This window comes from Vigna umbellata, chromosome 4, assembly GCF_029865625.1.
Source record: "Vigna umbellata cultivar VRB3 chromosome 4, Vumbellata_1.0, whole genome shotgun sequence".
NCBI lineage: Eukaryota > Viridiplantae > Streptophyta > Magnoliopsida > Fabales > Fabaceae > Vigna > Vigna umbellata.
In genome coordinates this window covers 3,720,403-3,727,932 of record NC_142168.1, presented here as the reverse complement: position 1 = coordinate 3,727,932, position 7,530 = coordinate 3,720,403, and the positions used below count along the sequence as shown (strand labels likewise).

The 7,530-nt window shown below is 40.7% G+C and overlaps 1 pseudogene; it reads right to left on the bottom strand.

The window, feature by feature from the left end:
• Window positions 1-5,328: 5,328 nt before the first annotated feature.
• LOC148199030 (exosome complex component RRP41 homolog) overlaps window positions 5,329-7,530 on the bottom strand; it is an 86,780-nt pseudogene continuing 84,578 nt past the window's right edge.

The window sequence follows — 7,530 nt, the reverse complement described above, 5'->3', positions numbered from 1 at the left end:
AAAATGCTGAAGCATCAGATGAAGAAGATGAAGCCATTCCCATGCCAGATCCAACAAATGTTGCTGGACCATCCCATCCTCCTCAAGAATATAGTCTAGAAAGTATATCTAGACAAATTGAAGCAATGGCCTCCATGCAACAAACTAGGATGGACGAAATGATGGCTTATCACACTCTTCGCTATGATGAGATTAACACTCACCTCCAGGAAATAGATGACAAACTAGCCAAATTATATGTTCCCGATAGTGAGGATGAGTCTTAGGCACTATTGCTTCTATGATATTTGTAGTGTGTATTTAACTTCTTTGTATGCTTGCCTCTTTAAATTCAATAAAATGCATGTTGTTTTTCTTTAATATATCTATGCATTTTTCCTTTTATTAAGGGGGAGTATCATTTCTATTAAATATAGGGGGAGCAAATTGTCCATCACTTTTTCATTATGATAAAAAGGGGAGAAATATTTAAAGCCTTTAAAGCCTTACACTTATTTCTAAGTTCACTAACAATTGTTTCTTCCTTAAGTTATGTTTTAAATACAGATTATTACCAAAAGCTTTAAATCAATAAGGTTTTGATCATCATCAAAAAGGGGGAGATTGTTAGCAAAATGATGAAGATGAAGTTTTGATGATGTCCAAATCAAGTCAAGAACAACCAAGACTCATGAAGAATGATCTTTGTAGACTTGTAACCTTTTGTAATAATTGTATAAAACATAGGAAATTTAGTGGTTTTATGTATGTATTCAAAAGTGATGTAAAAATAAACTAAGTGTAAAAACATTGCAGTGTTAATCGATTAACAAGGGGTGTTAATCGATTAACGTTAATCGATTAACGTTAATCGATTAACAAGGGCTGTTAATCGATTGTTCCAGAGACGAATGGAGAAGCACAGCAGTTCAGTGTTAATCGATTAGCAAGGGGTCCTAATCGATTAGCGTTAATCGATTAACAAGGGCTGTTAATCGATTAACAAAGTGCCCGTTTGAAAAACTAGCCGTTTTTAGAGCCGTTGGACTATCCGTTGGTGTGTTAATCGATTAGCAACTTAGAACAATCGATTAACACAGTCAGAAAGCTGAAAACGAAAAATGGAAGAGCCTTTGGATGAGTCTATAAATAGACTCTCATTTCCTCTCAAGATCAACATCTAGAGAGCTAGAAAACTCTTCCCTTGTGCTCAAATACTCAGAAACTCTTGAGAATTGTGTGCTCTTGCTCAGCTAAGGAAACTCTGTCTGTAGAGTTGGTGAAATACTGCTACGGTGATAGAGGAATAGCTGGTTCATCCTTGGTGTGTCTAAGGAAGTGTTTGGAAAGGTGTTCATCCTTCGTGAAGTATTCGGAGGAAGTGTTTCATCCTTTGTGAAGATTCAAAGGAGGTGTTGTTTCATCTCTTGTGGCATCAGAGAGGTGTTTTCTAAACTTTTACAAATTGTATCTTTGTGATTGTAGTTTGTAATTGTTTTGTGATTAGTGAATTGTTTATCTTGGTTTGAGATAAGCGACTGGACGTAGGATTGGTAAGATCCGAACCAGGATAAAATCATCTGTGCAAATTTCTCTCAACCTTACTCTATTTTATTGTTATTATTAATTGCTAGACACTCAAGTATAGAGTAGTTTACTTGAGTAGCAAATTTTTAAGGCCCAACACACAACCGTTTTTAGTAAGACCAATTCACCCCCCCTCTTTGGTTTGTTGTTCCACGCTAACCCATCCGCTGCAGCCGCTCTGACAATCTCGTCCTCTAACTCCCAGGTAAGTCGCCGTTCCACTGTTCCAGATAACTTTGACAAGTCTGACAGTTCTTCCTCTAAGTTGTTTGTTTTGACTCTCCTCAATCTTTATTGGTTGCACTTCAATTGACAAATCTTCTCTGACTTGCACATCGTCAACTTCAAGCACATGAGAAGGATCAGACATGTATTTTCTCAGTTGAGATACATGGAACACTGGATGCAAGTTTGCCAACCGAGGTGGCATGGTTATCTCATAAGCTACGGGTCCTACACGTCGTAGAATTTGGTAAGGACCAAGATATGTAGGAGATAGTTTCCTAGCACGAATGGCTCTTCCTCTACCGGTAGTAGGAGTCACTCGTAGGAACACATGATCCCCAACTGCAAATTCTAACGGCTTGAGCCTCCGATCAGCATAGGACTTCTATCTATTCTGAGACGCCCGCATCTTTTCTTGTATAAGCTTCACCTTCTCTGTAGTCTGCTGAACTATTTCTGGTCCCGTCAAAACTGCTTCTCCATCCTGAAACCAACAAAAAGGTGTTCTACAGCGCCTCCCATACAACGCTTCAAACGGTGCCATGCCGATACTAGTTTGATAGCTGTTGTTGTAAGTGAACTCAACAAGTGGCAATATCTCATCCCATACCCCTAGGTGATCCAAAATGCAAGTCCGCAACAAATCTTCAAGCGATTGGATTGCCCGCTCAGACTGTCCATCCGTTTGGGGATGATAAGCCGAGCTCATCTGAAGTCTGCTTCCCATCTCACTCTGAAGAGTTTGCCAAAACCTGGATGTGAACCTTGGGTCTCTATCTGATACAATACTCGAAGGTACCCCATGTAAGCTCACTATTTCCTTAACATACAGTTGTGCCAACTTCGCCATAGACATCCTCAAATCGATCGCCAAGAAGTCGGCACTCTTGGTCAATCGGTCCACTATTACCCATATTGCATCATGTCTTCGAACAGTGCGTGGCAAATGGGTAACAAAGTCCATAGCGATGCTATCCCATTTCCATTCTGGAATTTCCAATGGCTGCAACAAACCTCCTGGTCTCTGATGCTCTATTTTAGCTTTCTGACAAGTTAAACAAGAGACAACAAACTGAGCTACATCTCTTTTCATACCGGACCACCAAAAAGACTCCTTGAGGTCTTGATACATTTTAGTCATGCTAGGATGCATGCTAAAACGGCTTTTATGACCTTCCTCAAGGATTAACCTCTTCATTTCTGAATTGCTAGGGATACAGACTCTGCCTTTGAACCTTAAGATACCATCAGCCCCCAAGGCAAAATCCTTTTTCTGCTCAGTCCCAATCAAACTGGATGACGTTTGGAGCTCAACATCCTTCGACTGCTCTTCTTTAACACGCTTCAACAAGTCATTGGACACCACCAAATACTGCATCTGATGCTGTCAGCTTCAAATTCTACCTGCAACCTCAAATCTCTGAAGCTTTCTACCAACTCTAACTCTCTGACCATTAAGGCTGAAATATGCATTGACTTCCTGCTCAATGCATCTGCCACCACATTAGCCTTCCCAGGGTGATAAAGGAGATCAAATTCAAAATCTTTAAGAAACTCCATCCATCGCCTTTGCCTCATATTAAGCTCCTTCTGATCAAAAAGGTATTTCAGGCTCTTATGATCACTGAACACTTGAAATTGCGCGCCATACAGATAGTGTCTCCATATCTTCAAAGCAAATACCACAGCTGCCAACTCCAAGTCATGAGTGGGATAATTCTTCTCATGAACCTTGAGTTGTCTTGATGCATATGCCACTACCTTCTTCTCCTGCATCAGTACGCACCCTAATCCCTGATGAGAGGCATCACAAAAAACCTCAAAAGGTTTATCTGTGTCAGGGATAACCAAAATTGGTGCACTAGTCAATCTGTTCTTTAGCTCTTGGAAGCTAGTCTCACAACAGTCTGTCCAAACAAAAGGTTGATCCTTCCTAGTCAGTTTTGTTAACGGCGCCACAATCCGGGAAAAGCTCTCAATAAAACGACGATAGTAGCCCGCTAGACCCACAAAGCTCCTGATTTCTGTAACAGTCTTAGGTCTCTCCCACTGAAGTACTGCTTGCACCTTAGCGGGATCGACAGCAATTCCTCCAGCTGAAATCACATGCCCAAGAAAAGGAACCTCTTCCATCCAAAACTCACACTTGGATAGCTTGGCATACAATCTTCTTTCTCTCAGCACTTCAAGCACTGCCCTAAGGTGATCTTCATGTTCTTCCCGCGTTTTAGAATAGACAAGTGTCGCAACCAGAATCGCGACGGGACGACGATCCGAAAAAGAAAACGCAGGGGTTTGAAAAAAAGATTTTTTGGGAGTCGCCACCATAGTTTATTCTGGAAAACTACGGAAAAACCATAAAATGATAAGGCATAGTCTGCGAAAATGAGATTCTAAATTCGGGAGTCGGTTACGTGTAGGGAAGGTATTAGCACCCTACAACGCCTGCCCTAAGGCAGTACCTTGAACTAAATATGCGAATGTGATGTGGTTGTCAAAATGTTTAGCTATCGCCTAAAATAAAATTTCTAAAGAAACAAAATATTTTTTAGTTTTTTGTGCCCGACAAAGATTGACCTTGCTCCTACGTATTCTCATTCAGAATGAGAAATCAGGGTTACGTAGTTCTTGTAGAAAACTGCTTGAAAATTTGTTTGAAAATTGTTTGAAAGATTTGTTTGATTGATTATGGATAAATTTGGATTTTTGGGGAAATGAACCTGACAAGGACTAGCCTTGCTCCTACATATCTCCACTTTTGATGGAGAATCAAGGATCACGTAGTTCTGGCCAGAAAGATTGTTTGTTGTTTGAAAATGTGGATGTTTTTGGTTTTTGAAGATTTTATATTTTTTTGGTATTTTTTGATGTAATATTTAAATTTTTGCGTAATGAGCACTAGGCTGATGCGTACGATCGCACGAGCACTCACACGGCTTTGTTTGTTTTATTTTATTTTTTGTTTATATTTTTTATGAACAAACCCAACAAAATATAAGATGCAATATACAAGAGTGGAGTTATAACACAAAGGGCTACATAAAGAAATAAAAATTTAAGAACAAAGCGAGAGAAACAAACCAACAAGAATAGGGGGTGCAGAGATAAAAACCCGGAGTGCAGAGAGTAGATTTGAAGCTCTTTTGTCTGTCAGGGGTGTAAAAATGAAAACAGAAGGGCATCCTGAAACGTGTGTCAGATCCAATTCCCCTTTCCTTTTTCTTTTTTTTTTTATTTTGTTTGCACATAATGGGCTTAAGCCCAAAAAACGGGGTGTGAAACATGAAACCGTGGGTGTAGATAAAGTTATATTTTTTTGTTTAAGGGTTTGGATGGGTCTGAGTCCAGGGAATGGATGCGGGGGTGCGCGGATGAGAAAACAGGGGGTGCGTGAAGGAGGAAAATGTTTTAGTATCATTATTTTTTTTTGATTTATTAGAGAGAGTTGGGTCGAAAGAAATAAAAAAGAAGAGGCCCAAGGCCTTTCCATTCTTCAGCCAACATTCCTTGGGGTCTCCTTCGTTCCACAATCTCAACTCAAAACAGAGACCTAGAGTCTTCTTCCAAAGTAGCCAACAGAGGTATCTCCACCCCGTCACGCACGCGCGCCACTGTCTCAGCCAGAGGTCTGGATAAAATGATGATGATTGAAGGATGTGTGGTGGCCGTGAGGTCTGGATAAAATGATGATGGGTGTTGGCCCTGTTGACAGAGAATGGAGGAGGATTGAGTGTTGTGTGATGCGAAGATGATTCTGTGGAGTGAATGGGATAGGAGTATGTGTGGTGAATCCTGGTTTGGTGTTTGGCCGTGGAGTTGGGAGTGAAAAGGAAATGGTTTGCTGTGGTTACGGCTGAGAGGCCAGTGCCCCCCAAGGCTGTGGTGATGAGGTGTTGTGATGGCTGTGAGGATGAAGAATGAGATGAAGATGGAGATGGTAACCGGTGAGGGGCTCAGAGGGAGCCAATGCCCCTCGGCCCTCTTCCCCCTCCCTTTCCTCGTGTGAATTATGTAGGCTTCAGCACAGTAAGAGATGAGAGTGTCGGTAGCTATGATTGGAGGATGAGGAGTGTCGGTAGCTGCGATTGGAGGATGCAGAAATTATTGGGTTGGTGGAATAGTTGGAAGCATAATTGGATGGTTGGTGAAGTGGGAGAAGGTAGAAGTGGACCGTTGGCAGATTGTGGGAATCATTACTGGGGCCGGAGGGGAGACACGAGAGAGTGATCAGGACGATTGATGGACAAATTTATGAGCATCAAAATATGATGTCACAAACTTGTTTCACAATCGGCAAGTATGACCGAATCGTTCAAGTAATAAACTTGGTAAGACCAAGTATCGTTCTCCCAAAGGACTCACGGCCTAGTTTAGTTGTGTGGTTTGTTGATTAGCTAAGACTTAAGAACGAAATATTTGGAGTTTAATATGCAAGACAGAAAATAAACATGTATGCATGAGTTTTTGATCAATGGCAAAAGCAAAAGATAAACACTTTCAATGAAATATATGAATGAATATGTTGTTGGGGGTCAATTTCATCTTATCCACTCTCATATACTTTAGGAATTCAACATTCAAATCATCATTGTTAATGCCACTCTCTAAAGTACCTTTCTAGAAGGCTTCTCCCTAATCACGAGTTCATACAATTCCTAGCATTCCTAATGATCAGTTCATAAGTTCAGGAGCTTAACGACAACCAACATAATATTGGGAGAAATTCCCCGGATCTAGACTTCCCCGTACGTTCCCGTATCGACAAAACCAATAATCATGCATCGAATGAGTTAAACTATGCAAGCATTAAGCAAAGAGGAAAAACCCTAACTAATGATGAAAGAAAGCATAAATCTTAGATTAAGATGCAAGCATAAATTCCATATATGAGAGCTTCAAGAGATTACATTGATTCCCCAACAAACATACAAGGTTTAGTTCACCATATTCATGGTGAACCTAGATGAACAATGAAAGAATGAAAGAATAAACCCTAAAAAGGTGAAGAGGTAGCCTGAGCATCCAAGATCCTCCTTCAAAGGGGTGGAAGAGAGAGTGTTTGCCTCGTTTCTGCCAAAGATATCAACCCTAGGACGTGCAAGTCCTTAAATAGGGCATAAAAATAACATAAAACAAGTCCAAGCCCATAAAAACAAAAGAAAACCGGTCCAAGCCCACTTAGAATGGCGCTCAGCGGTATTTTACCGCTGAGCGGTACTAGCGGTTGATCCATTTTGCCCCCAGCTGCTGTTTTGCCCCTCAGCGTGATTTCGGCACCTGAAAACTGCCGCTCAGCGCCAAATTTCCGCTCAACGCCACTCGGTCAGACTTTTTCTGCGTTCTGGTTGGTTTTTCAGCATTCTGGTTGACTGGTTGACTTTTCTGGTTGACTGGTTGACTTTTCTGGTTGACTGGTTGACTTTTCTGGTTGACTGGTTGACTTTTCTGGTTGCTGGTTGACTTTTCAGCACTCCAATCATTCGAATTTCAATTCTTCTTTCAAATCATTCAATTAGCCTACAAAATCAAGGAATCTTGCATAAAACCATTAAATTCACTTTCAAGTCTCTTATTCTCAAAACTAAAGCAAAAATATGAGTTCAAGCTAGTTTCTAAGTCTTAAAGGTTGCTTTTGGTATCAAATTTAAGCATAAAAATACGGTTTTTCAACCGTTATCACAACCCCAAACTTAAAACTTTGCTTGTCCTCAAGCAAACAGATGTGTAACTCAATCTTCC